The sequence below is a fragment of the Balaenoptera ricei genome, chromosome 3 (assembly GCF_028023285.1).
Source record: "Balaenoptera ricei isolate mBalRic1 chromosome 3, mBalRic1.hap2, whole genome shotgun sequence".
Lineage (NCBI taxonomy): Eukaryota > Metazoa > Chordata > Mammalia > Artiodactyla > Balaenopteridae > Balaenoptera > Balaenoptera ricei.
The window spans coordinates 3,400,641-3,414,199 of NC_082641.1; the positions used below are offsets into that span (position 1 = coordinate 3,400,641).

Genomic DNA, 13,559 nt, shown 5'->3' on the forward strand with positions numbered 1-13,559 from the left:
GTAATTCCCTGTATTCCAAGCTTGTTAATGTCATTACAGAGCTGAAATAAAGTGATTACTCTTAATGAGTATTTATCCAATAGGTAATGCAATTCCTGCACCCTCCAGCTGACAGTGGACGATTATGGATTTTTCTCCTTAGCTCTCCACTCCCCCGACTCCAAAGGCGCCCTCCCCCACCTCTTGACTTTCCTGTCAGGGAGGCAACATCGCACTGTGGCGTTCTGTGAAATACTGTCAGATGATGGGGAAAAAATATAAATCTTTAAAAAAAAAAGGAAAAGGAAGAATTGCAACGTCCCCCGGCAGAGCTCCAGCTAATGACCACTGCTTCCACTTGCTGGCAGTGATGACAGCTTTCGCTAAATGATAATGGCATGCCTGCTGTTGAGTTTGCCCACTTATGTTATTTCTCTTGACATGGTTCTGGGGAAGGTCTAATTTTTTTGACATTTGACCATGCAAATTTGAGTCCTGATACATTATTCTGCATTTACATCCTCCCAGTGTTGCTGTTTAAAATGTGCTACAAGCTCCAGGAGCTCAGCTAATAAAGGCCACCGAATGAAAGAAAGTTAAATATGAATGCAAGAGGAGACCTAATGAAGGCCTGGCGTGTACATCTCCGAGATGACCTTCTAGAGGTGAGCAAGTGGAAAATCCTTTTTTAAAGCACACAGTAAGGAATGTAACACCCACTTTTTTCCTAGAATATTTTTAAAGATTTTTAAATATATACCAATGGAGAGAAAAGAGACCCCATTATATTTTATGGGCATTTCTTACACTCAGCTTAAAAGTTAGTGTATTATTAACCACTTTCAAAGTGGCGTTCGCTTCTCAAACTCTGAAACTCATGTTTCTGCAGGAAGCTTCCTTGACTCCTGAACCCAGGGATGTGCAGTCCCCGAATTTACTAAGCACTTTCACGTCATCAAATGCCATGCCTGTCGTATCTAAGAAAACCCTTCCATATCACGGATTTCTGTGGGTTTAGGAGCAAATCACACTTCAGACTACTTTTCTTTGCTCCTGACCAATTTGGAACTGACAATAAAAATGAGGAAAAAATTTTAAATGGTCAATAATAGTAACTATACTACTAAGTTGACATAAGAACTACTAAAAATAAACTCCTAATCCTAGTAACAATAAAAGTATTCACAGATTGATATGCACATCAACATTAATATGGGTATTTCATAAAATTGCCCTTTTATTCTACCAAGTTAGCTAAAAGAAAAAATTCATTGCTTATGAATTGCCCATCTTTGTATTTTTATTTAGTAATAGTTCAGTTGGAATTTCTTCATACATTTTGAAGTGCTTTATTATACATAAGCTCTCTTGTGGCTAAATGTGTTAAAATAAATTATTTAATAAAGAGCAGCAATTGAGCTTTAGGTTTGATAAGTATTAAGAATAATCCAGTGCTCGCTTCTGCAGCACCTACACTAAAACTGGAAGATTATCATGGCCCCCGTGCAAAAAGGACATGCAAATTTGTGATGTGTTCCATATTTTTATAACAAAAGAGAAGCAGACTCACAGATATAGACAACAAACTAGTGGTTACCACTGAGGAGAGGGAAGGGGGGAGGGGCAAGGAACGGTAGGGGATTAAGAGGTACAAGCTACTCTGTATAAAATAATATTGTACACCTATAACTTATATAATATTGTACAGCAATTATACTTAAATAAAAGAAAAGCAAGTAAAAAAAAAGAATATTCCAGAAAACCCTCTTTGTAATTACTGAGTAGCCATCATTTTTATCTTTTTCTCCCTTCTTCTCTCCCTCCCTTTCACCCTCCTATCTGTTCCCCCTTTCTTTCTTCCTTCCTTTCTCTTGTCTTTTATTTCTGAGCACCTACTATATTTTTAAGCATCTATCTATCTACCCGTCTATCTATCTATCTATCTATGTCACAAGTTGAAGGCCGAGGAGTTTACAAAACTAAATAAGACAATAAAATGGACTCTCTGATAATAAGAATCTTGCAGTAGGAAGGAGTGATTAGGCAAATAAAGTAAGGTACTGAAAATACTTTGCTTTTATAGAACCATTCTTATTACCAAGAGGTTAAGTAACCTACTTGAGGTCAAAGTCAGAAAATGTAACTATCAACTTGATTTCTAGGAAAGAGCTATTTTCCTTGGAGGCTTCGGAAGTTGTGTATGCTCTCACCTCTAGTGCTGTACCTAAACTGTTAGTGTTGCCATTTTCTCCTTGCTTTAGTGTCCTGGGAAGCACCAGAGCAAGACTAGATCTGAACTCACTGCAACAGCCTTGTGTTCCATTTTCTCCTGTTCCTGGGAGACATCCTCTCCCAGGTTATTCCAACGCACCATATTAACAACAATCACTCATTCAAAAACACCATGCAGGATCTGAGACATGGAATTAGGTGTATACCAAATGTAGAATCCTGACCCAAAGGAGGAAGTGGATAAAAGTACTTCTAAGAAGTCTTCCTATTACTTTTGGAGTTATGGACACGTAGCAGAGTGCATGAATGTGATCAGCATACGTTTTGTTTACTCACAAGAATATGAGACAGAATTTAGAATTTAGTTTTAAAGTTGCACTTCATATTTAATGGTTTTTTTTAATTAATAGTAAATAAATAAAAGACAATTTAATAACAAGACATTTTTCCAACAAAATGAATAAAAAGAGGTCAAAAACTGATTTTCCCTTCTGGTGAAGGTGCATGAGATGGTGATGCTCACACAGCACTTAGTATGTGGTCTTCTGGGAGATCAGCTATGCAGACACATATCAAAATCTCCCTTTCTCTGCTCATCCCCATCACTCTTAGTTCTGATAAAGCTAAACGGACTATGCTTGTACTCCATAAGGAAAGACGGAAGGAAGGAACGAAGGAAGGAAGGAAGGAAGGAAGGAAAGAAAGAAAGAAAACATAGTGAGAGAAAAAATATATGAGAGAACATCCCAGGGGCAGCTAATCATGTTTGAACTGTTTGGGAAGGTCTCTCTGAGATGGTGACACTTGAGCTATGTCTTGCATGGTCTGAAAAGGAAACAACCTTGCGAGGACCTGTAGTAGAGCTTTCCAGTTGGAGAAACAGCAAACACAAAGGCCCCGTGACAAGAACAAAAAAGATGCTGGTGCTGATGGTGATGTGAGTGGAGCCTGTTGAACAAGGTATACAACAGGACAAGAAAGAGGCAGGCAGGAGCCATGCTGAGGAGTTTGGATTTCACTCTAAGGGCAAAAATGAGCCACTGGAGGGATTTACCACTGATGGGCCCAGAGAAACTTCATCCATCCTTGAAAGTTGGAGGGTGGAGTGGCAGCACGACGTGGGTCGGCTGGTGTATTTAATGGTGGAAGTCAGTCTGGGTGCACCTACGTTCCCAAGTACAAGTGAGGAAAGGTCATCAGCTGAGAGTAAGATATTTTATTAAAATGTTGAGAAGGAGGAAATTGTTGTTTAGGAGAGCAGGAGAGCAAACATACTAAAGTGTAATCAAAATTGGAAGAGATCTAAGAGCCAGTTTGAGAACTGTGGTCATGAATTTAAGGTAATACCAGTAAGTGTGGTTAAGTGTTTTTCTCTAGACATGTATTGCTGCTTTTGAACATGGAGAATAGTTGGATTTTTGAGGTTTTGGCTTTCTACAGATGAGTGTGACCAAAAAAAGAAAGTGTCAAGGAAAATAAAGGTGTTTTTTTTTTTTTTTTTAATAAAGCTGTTTTTAAGAGGATGTGATAATGATATATCCCCGAGAATAGAGTTGAGAATATGATGGGGGGTGAAAATAAGAAAAACAGGTTGGTCAATGAATGGAGATCTCATTCATGGGGAAACTTCCTCAGTGTGATGATTTGCATAGGAAGATACTTAAATCAGAATGGGATATTTGAATCAAAATTTCAGAGGTGGTGTGTTAGTGGGATTGACAAAGTCATGAATACTACTCTTAGAGGGAGTGGCTAAAGTGAGATGGATGAAAAGAAAAGATCACAAAATTCAGAGGCCCCGTGTATATGGGCCATTATTACAAATGTTGAAGTCATCAAGGAATATGCCAGAAGTCAGGGTCAAGAGAAACACAGTAATTTAGGGATTTCATTTTTTAGTGAAATAAAGGGAGGTCACTGATTGGTATCTAGTGATAGGATATATTCCTCAAGGAGCTGATTTCTAACAGCATTTACCTTTATACGTGTTGTACATGTAAATTGTAGAAAACTAGAGAATATGGACAAGCAAAATTAAACACATTGAAAAGCCATTCCCTCATCATCCAGAGATCATCACTAACCTTTTAAATCTTCTTGTAACTAATCATCTAGGACTTTTCCTATGTACACACACACACACACACACACACACACACGTATTTTAATCAAAATAAGACCTTATAGTGCATGCTCCTGTTAAAGTTCTTGTTTTCTTTTTTCAGGGTTAATCTTTTAGCTTTCAAAACCCAGATTCTGTTTAAATTTTCCTAATTGAGCTTAAAAGTGCTCTTTCAACCTAAATTGTCAGAATCTAGGACAAGCTTTACATTTGTTATTTCCCATTAGTCATTTCTTTAAAAAATATAGCAGAGCCTTTAAAAAAATAATAAAAAAATCACTGATTATTAAAGAGGCTTAGCTTGGTGTCCAGTAATTTGATCTTCATTCCCTGTGTTTCCATGAACTGGAAATTATATCTAAATGCTTAAAGTTGTGTTGTTTTTATAGGACAAAACATAGGCCATGTTAAATTATTGATGCTGAATCACATCAGGAGACATGTAATATTAATGTTAACCACTGAGTTAGGATGATGATAGCTCAGTCCCTTCATTGTATAGTCTTCATTTGAGAGAGGGAGCATTACACAAATGCCCAGTGTATTAGTCTGTTCAAGCTGGCACAACAAAATACCATATACTGAGTGACCTAAACAGTAGAAATTTGTTTTTTCTCACAGTTCTGAGGCTAGAAGTCCAAGATCAAGGCTCTGGATGATTTGGTTTCTGGTGAGAACTCTCTTCCTGGATTGCAGATGGCCCCCTTCTCACTGTGTCCTCACATAGTCTTTCCTTGGTGTGCAGAGAAAGCCAGAAATAGAGACAGACAGCTTCTGGTGTTTCTTCTTATAAGGACAGTAATCTTATCAGATCAGGGCCCCATCCTTACACCCTCACTTAATCTTAATTACTTCCTTAGAGGACCTATCTCCAAATACAAACACGCTAGAGGTTAGGGTTTCAGCATATGTGTTTGCAGGGAGGGTAGGGGTGGGCACAGTTCTGTCCATAGCAGAAAGTTACCCATTATTCATTCACCCAAAGATTTTATCAACAATCCATAATCACTCTCTCCAATCAATACTTTAAACAGCACTTATGAAATAAATTTTTACTTCTGTCATTCTTTTCATATTTATTAGCTGGAACTTTTTAAAGGACGCTTCATGTCAAAAAATATCACTGGTTTTCTAGGGGCAAGACGGGAATAAAGACGCAGACCTACTAGAGAATGGACTTGAGGACACGGGGAAGGGGAAGGGTAAGCTGGGACAAAGTGAGAGAGTGGCATGGACATATATACACTACCAAATGTAAAACTGATAGCTAGTGGGAAGCAGCTGTATAGCACAGGGAGATCAGCTCGGTGCTTTGTGACCACCTAGAGGGATGGGATAGGGAGGGTGAGAGGGAGGGACACGCAAGAGGGAAGAGATATGGGAACATATGTATATGTATAACTGATTCACTTTGTTATAAAGCAGAAACTAACACACCACTGTAAAGTAATTATACTCCAATAAAGATGCTAAAAAATAATAATAATAAAATAAAATGCAAGTGGCACAAAAAAAAAATATATATATATATCACTGGTTTTAGCGAGAGATAAAGTTGCTCTGCCAGTAGAAACAGCATGTAAACAAGAGGAAACAATATCATACTTTTCCACTCTTGTCATGCGATCCCTGTCATAAGCATTCTGGTGTCACAACCAAGTCAAGGAGCCAATGATCAGCATTCTTTCTGGTGGTACTCAGGCCACCTCTGTGCTTCAATCTGGATCATTTGTATTTAGCCTGAGGAACTTCCTTTAGAGCTTCTAATAGTGCAGGTATGCTGGCAGAGTTGTTTGTCTGAGACATTTACATTGCTCTTTTAGCAATGTAAGGAAATCTGCTGGATGTAGAATAATAGTCTGGTAATTTTCCATTTATTTTTCTTCACTACTTAAAAATCTTTTCTCTTGTCTTCTGGATTCCATTGTTTCTGTTCAGAAGTCAGCTGTCATTTTTATTATTATTTACTTGAAGGATATATATCATATTTGTTTTGCTTGCTTTCAAGTTATCTCTTTATCTATGAGTTTTATGTTTAACTTTCATATGCCTAGATGAGGTTAACTTTCTTGTCATTCAACTTGGGTTCACTGAATTTCTTGACTCTGTGGGTTAATAGCTTTCATATAACTTAAAAATTTTTAAATATTTTAGGTTTCTTTGTTTTTAAATGTTGCTTGTTTTCCATTCTCTTTCTTCTCTCTGAGAACCTAAATACACATTTCCTATGTTTGTTGTTGGTTACCCACATTTCTTTTATGTTCCTTAAGTTTTTAGTTAATTTTTAATCTCTACAATTTAATTTTAATATTCTCTATTGAATTATCTCCAAGTACACTAAGCTGTCTTTTACTGAATGTGGTGTACTCTCTACCCATCAATGAGTTATTAATTTAGTTATGCATTTTGAACTAAAAAGTGTTTGCTAATTTTTATGCAGTCTTATTATTATTAAATTATCTGTATATAAGTTTTTGTTTTTTATTACTGGATATATTATCTTTATTATTATATATTTATTTTTGTATAACCATTTTTTTCTCATTCAAAGATTTGGACCTGTAAATAATTTGATTTAAAGTGATTTGATAGTTATTAATGCTGACACAATACTTTCTTCTGTTTGACATTTTCTTTGTCAACTTATTCCAAGTCTTTTTTTCTTTTTCTTCCTCCTCCTCCTTTTCCTCCTTCTTCCTTTCTTTGAGAGTATGATATGCTTATTTCTGCTAATTTAGCTGGAATTTTAAGATCAAAAATGACAATCTATATAGTTTTATAAGGATGTAATATTTGCATTTTATGTGTTTATTTAGTTTAATTTCTAACATCTATTTTATATGTATTAATTCTTTCTTTTTTAATCTTTTCCTATTTTTTTCTTTCCCATTTTTCTGGCAGGTTTTGGGTTCTTGCCCATCCTTTATTTCCCTCCCATACAAACCCACACATTAATTGGGAAATATAATTATGGTTTTCTCCTAATGATAAGGAATAATCACTGATAATGATAATCCACTCCTCTAAGGGTAACCGTTCAACTGATATTTATTTCATAAGGTATAAAAAATAATAACCATACTCTCCCACTGAGGTATTTTTCTCGTCTGTTTACTCTTTATTCTTAGATGAACCTTTGGAGTGGTTGTACTTTACTCTTCTTCTAATGTCACAGATATACCAACTTTGGCTTTCTGATAGCTTGGAATTTAGAATTCTGGGAATGTATCCTTATTTTTAAGAATCTTATTACTGGAATTACAATCCCAAGCTGCATTCTTATTAACTGAGTTATATCAATATTTTACACAGTCTGTTTTCTCATTACTAGTTCTCTCACATTCAGTCTTGCTCTATCTTAATCTTTCCCCTGATTCAATATTTCTGGTTAAACTACTTCCTAAAAGAATTTGTTCAGATAGAGAACATGAACATACTACTTTCTGAATCTTTTCATATCTTAAATACCAAAAATTCTCTTAGTTCTCAATAGAAGACTGAATGATGGCATCACTTGATGGAGTATTGCTGAAAAACATTTATTTTCTAACAAAAATTACATACAATTTAAACTTTTCTAACTTCCACTATAGAAAACGACATGTCTGATAATATTTAAATCCTCTTTATTGTGAAAATGAATTATTTATTTAAAAAGTAACAATGAGAAAAGCTTGGAGGTTTCATCTTTTTCATTGGAGTGTAGGGATCTCTTTAGAATATGCATGTGCATTTCTTCACTAATATATCATTGTAATCAGAATGACTTCTTAATCAGAGAACAAAAGTTTCTTTTTGTCAACTCAGGCACTTTATAGTATTATTATTTTCTTTTCATTTGTTATTTTTTTCTCTTTCTCTCTCTGGAAGTCCTAGTATATTTTAAATTTTCATCACTTTTGCTGCCAGCATTTCAACTTTATACTAGTGACTTCAATTCTTTTTAACTTTTGCTTCATTTCATTGATAAATAGTTTCCATTTACTATTACAAAAATTTTAGTTATTTCTAGAAAATTGTGTGGCTGCCTCACAGATCTCAGAGTAGCCTTGGCTGATGTCAAGACAGGGATAGTACTCACGTATGGCATGTCAGGCAGTGGTCAGCATGTAAACAGCAGGTGAAAAAGATGAACAAATAATAAAGTATGAAGCCAAGACTTAGTTATAATCGAAAAGAAAAGCAGACTTAGCCCAACTCTCAAATCCCCTTGTAAGTGACATTTCCTCAGACAGGTTATCCTAAGCCTCCAGTCCTCCTTAGGGACCTTGTTAACAATTTCACAACACAGTGTACATTCTTCTGTAGCACTTACTGTAATAGTTGTTGAAAAATTATTTGTGTGATGGTGGGATGTCTCCCCAGTGGACTGCAGCCTTCTTGAAATCAGAGCTAGTGTGCTGTCCAGCATTAAGTCCCCTGCCCCAAGCATAACAGACTCAAGATAAATATTTATTAAATGAATGAATTAGTGAGTACATGGATCGATGATATCATGTGATATTTGTCTTTCTCTGTCTGACGTGGTTCACTTAGTATGACAATCTCTAGGGCCATCCACGTTGTTGCAAATGGCATTATTTCATTCTTTTTTAGGGCTGAGTAGTATTCTATAGTACATATGTACCACATCTTCTTTATCCATTCCTCTGTCGATGGACAATTATGTTGTTTCCATGTCATAGCTATAGTAAATAGTGCTACTATGAATATTGGGGTGCATTTATCTTTTTGAATTACAGTTTTCTCCAGATATATGCCCAGGAGTGGGATTGCTGTATCATATGGCTATTCTAATTTAGCTTTGTATATGAAGGAACTTATTTACAAAACAGAAATAGACTCACAGACATAGAAAACAAACTTATGGGTACCAAAGGGGAAAGGGTGGAGAGATAAATTAGGAGCTTGTGATTAAAATATGTACACTACCATATATAAAATAGATAAACAACAAGAACCTACTGTATAGCAAAGGGACCTATACTCAATATCTTGTAATAACCTATAATGGAAAATAATCATGTATATATGTATATATATATATTTTTTTCACTTTGCTGTACATAGGAAGCTAACACAACATTGTAAATCAACTATATTTCAAAAAAAATTTTTAAATAAATGAATGGCTGATGACTATATCCAATATAAGCAATCTGCTTGTCTCTATGGGAAGTTTTGTGTTTGGCTAGCAATTGAACTTCCTTCTCCCTAGATACAGACCTTCCTTTGCTCTTGACCAGGACCCTGATAGAAACCTCTGATGTCGGAGGCATCTAATGCCAATACCTTGGCCTGGGGACACTTCAGCAAATGTAGGTCTGAACTTTCATAATTCTTCATTCAAGGAAAATCCCAGGTGTGTTTGGTGGTAGGGGAGGAGATGTGTCACTAGATGGCTAACCTGCTATTCTGATGCACAATATGAAACTGTTGGGATATTACATTCAGTCTGATGAGCAGATACATTCTGTAAGCATGTTCAAAAGGGATTGGATGCAGCATACCCCAGCTGAGAGGGGGCTCCTCGGGAAAATGCCCACACATCCTTGCTGTAGAAAGACCAGATCAATCAGTCATTCTGCAGTGTACATAACTACAGCTCAGATGGTCGGTCTTTCTCTGTGCAATAGAGCCATCAGATAGTAGGTTTTAACAAGACAGTTTAAGTCAATAAGTTTTTGCATTAATTTGCTCAAGAATGGAGGTGGAGACTCTAAAAATGTGGTATTCAGCAGAAATGTACATGAAAATTTAAGTGAGAAAGAATATTCTGTGTACAAAGAAGGCTCCCTAATTCCAAAGGTAGCAAGATAGGACCCTGGTGGGCATGTTTGAGGAACCACAGGAAGGCCCGGGTGGTGGAAGATGTGTAACTTATAACACACCTCTTTACTGTTTTGGGTTATTTTCCCCTATACACCTTTCCTAAGCTCCTAGACTTAGGAGATATACTGAGCTCCCTAGAGGATATTTCTAATCCCAGAGGGATTTTTGGCAGTTGTGATAGTGTTCCACTCCTCTATTGAAGCTTGAAGCTGAAAAGGTGAACAGAAACTCGTTACTCAATATTCAACATGGAAGATGTTTATGGTCCTCCCCCAAAGTATCTCCGGTGCCCCTAAAACCTGCCAGATGTAAATTCATAGTGGCAGGAGGTCTAGACTACCTGAGCTCCTTCTAATTGTAACAGGAGTAAATTTCATTTTAATGGCTATTGATTCATATTCAATCTTTGCTGAGTCCAGGACTGATCATGAAGTTGCCTGCACCCCCAGATCACTCATTGCATAAGACTGAGAACCACAAAAGCTCAAGACATACCGAGAGGAGGGATTTCTAATAACTCCATAAAGAAACTTTTATAATGGCACAACATCCATCAAGTTGTCACCAATTTTAGAGTTAACACAGAGTTTGAAAAGCTCTTCAATAAAATTTGAAATAAAAAATGTGGTTCTCAAAACACATTTCAATACATCAACATTCTTCAGGATTTCATCAGTGGTTATTACAACTCTGTCTGCAACAGGGAAATCTGTTTAAGAATATGTCACCGCAGTGAATTCCTAGAAGTCCTGAAGACTGTGTGTGGCAGAAACTGGTTTGATGAAAGATTTTAGGAACGTATTAAGTTTAAATGAGTTATTTGTAAAATAAAATAAATAATGAATTATATAATTATATAAATTACTTGTATGATAATAGTGCTTTTTATTATACAAATTATGTTAAACAATAATATTGAGAGAAATGAAGTCCAGGTGGTCAGCAGCCATTGCAAATGGAATCATTTTAATGAGAAAATGAACAGTAGAATTTCTGAGAAAATCAGAAAATATATGTCTAAGTCAGTTCAGGATTTAAATTAAAAAGTAGAAAAATAACTCCTTACAATAACATAACTCCAGAAAAATCATTAGACTGATCTCAAAAATTTAACAATTTAAGTCTCTACTATTCAATATTTCCAAGCTGATCAAGAATAATGGATACAATGACTCTTACTTACATCACAATGTTCAGCAAAGACTCAGCACACATTTTATCTCCAACAATGTGTCTGTACATCCAATGATATTTGTTCTGGAATTCTTGGAATGTGGGGTGTTGGAGATCCACTACCTCGTGCCCCAGACCACTCTCCCTGAAAGGTATCTTTGAATCAGTATACACACAGTGATTCACAGATTGTATAGTCAAGGGGTTTAACCAGAAACTACCAGAGATGAGATGTGAAAGTGATTTGGAGCACCACTTCTGGCGAATTCAAAGAGCAAAGCTCTGGTGTGCCCTGTGGAAGAGGTGGGAGTAGAACAAACTGTTGACAAAGCACTATTATAAAACCACAGAGCCAGGGACTAGAATCTCCAGGTGGGGAAAAAGTTCTCTTTGGACAGCAGAGCATATTGGATTCACTGAATTCATCCATAAACTGGACAGAGCACCAAGTGGTCAAGGAACACTATATTCATGCTGAGATGATTTACAGCCCAAAGGAGCTGTCAAGAGCTGGTAAATCCCACTTTTGGCAAGTTTGTTAACAGACCAAGCTTGAGCACCATGAGTAGACAAATGTAAGTGAACCAGAACAATTCTGACACATTTCATGTCAGGAAGGTTCCAGTGAGATAGATTTCAGAACAACTGGAAGACATAAGAGGAACAAATTTCCTAGAAAAGGTAGAGGAGACTGAAATCATACAGCATAAATATGAGCCCACATCTGTAAAGTGCTCAATTCCAGGTCACAGCCTGGGTTTTTTGCACTGCAGCTGTGCACTGGCCTGATTCATAAAGCACATCTCTCAAAATCCCAGGTATTTTTCAAATAGCTATATTGAGATATAATTCACATACTATACAAGTTACTCCTTTAAAGTGTAAAATTAAATGGTTTTTAGTATATTCACAAAATTGGTAACCATCACCAGAATATGACTTCTTTTACTTAACATTATATTGTTAAGTTTCATTCATAATGTACCATGTATCAGGACTTCATTCTTTTCACTGTCAAATGAAATCTCATTGTATGCATGTGCCACTTCTGTTTATCCACTCACCAGTTGATAGAAACTTGGATTATTTCCACTTTTTGGATACTTCAACTGTATTGCTATGTACATTTAAGTACAAGTTTCTTGTGTCCATATGTTGTCATCGCTGTTGGATAGATATCTAGAAGTAGAATTCCTGGGTATGATTAAGATTTTGAGGACCTGCCAAACTGTTTTGCTAAGTGGCTTCACTATTTTGTATTCCCACAATCAAATTGCGAGTGTTAATATTTCTCTGTAGCCTCACCAACATATGTTATCATCTGTCTTTTTCATCATATCCATCAGAGTGAGTGTGAAGTGGTATTTCATGGTGATTTTATTTTGTACCACTCTATTTAATGAGACATATCAACATAACATTCTTAAATTATTTAAAAATTGTTTTAACTTTAATTCTTTGAACATATTTATGATAGCTTCATTGAAGTCTTTGTCTCCTAAGTCCAACACCTGGGCCCTCTCAAAGTCAGTATCCGTTGTAGACCTTTTTTTTTTTTTTTTTTCCTGTATGGATAGATTACATTTTACTGTTTCTTTGCATGGCTTGTGATGTTTTTTTGTTATTGAAAACTAGATATATTATATAACCTATTGTAGCAACTGTGGATACAGATTCTTCCTTGGAGCTTGCTGTTGTTGCTGTGGTTTGTTTTCTTCCTGTTTATTTGTGTGGAGGATGGCTGGACTGATTCAGTAATATCTTCCTCCTACAGACTTTAGCTTCTGACGCTGGTCCTCAGAGTATGCATCTTTGGAAATAGGTGGGTCTTTCTTAAAAGCAAGGATAACTGTGGTGTTAACTGAGCTCTCTTGAGTGGCTCTTTCCCTGATCTCCTAATTAAGCTTCTGGCTCATCTGTCTCTATTGGTATCACACTAAGCTCTTAGCCTCCATTAATTGCTAGCAATTTTCTAGCTGTTTCAACAATGCCCTGTAACATAAATTGTTCCACAACCCAAAGCACTTAAATCTGAGGACCACTGAAAGACAGGTTGCTTGATGCTTTCTCAGATCCTCAGAGGGTTTTTCTTGGCTACCTCTTCCGTTGTTCCCTCTGTTAAACTTCTAGCTGGTTGACTCTTTTTCCTGTTGCTACTGATGTCTTACTAGTTCACCACCAAGATCACCATCGTTTTCAATAAAACCTTAAGCATGAACTT

General features: G+C 36.2%; 1 pseudogene; it reads left to right on the forward strand.

The window, feature by feature from the left end:
- Positions 1 to 1,430: 1,430 nt before the first annotated feature.
- LOC132364191 (U6 spliceosomal RNA) lies at positions 1,431 to 1,525 on the forward strand (annotated as a pseudogene).
- The last annotated feature ends 12,034 nt before the right edge of the window (positions 1,526 to 13,559 follow it).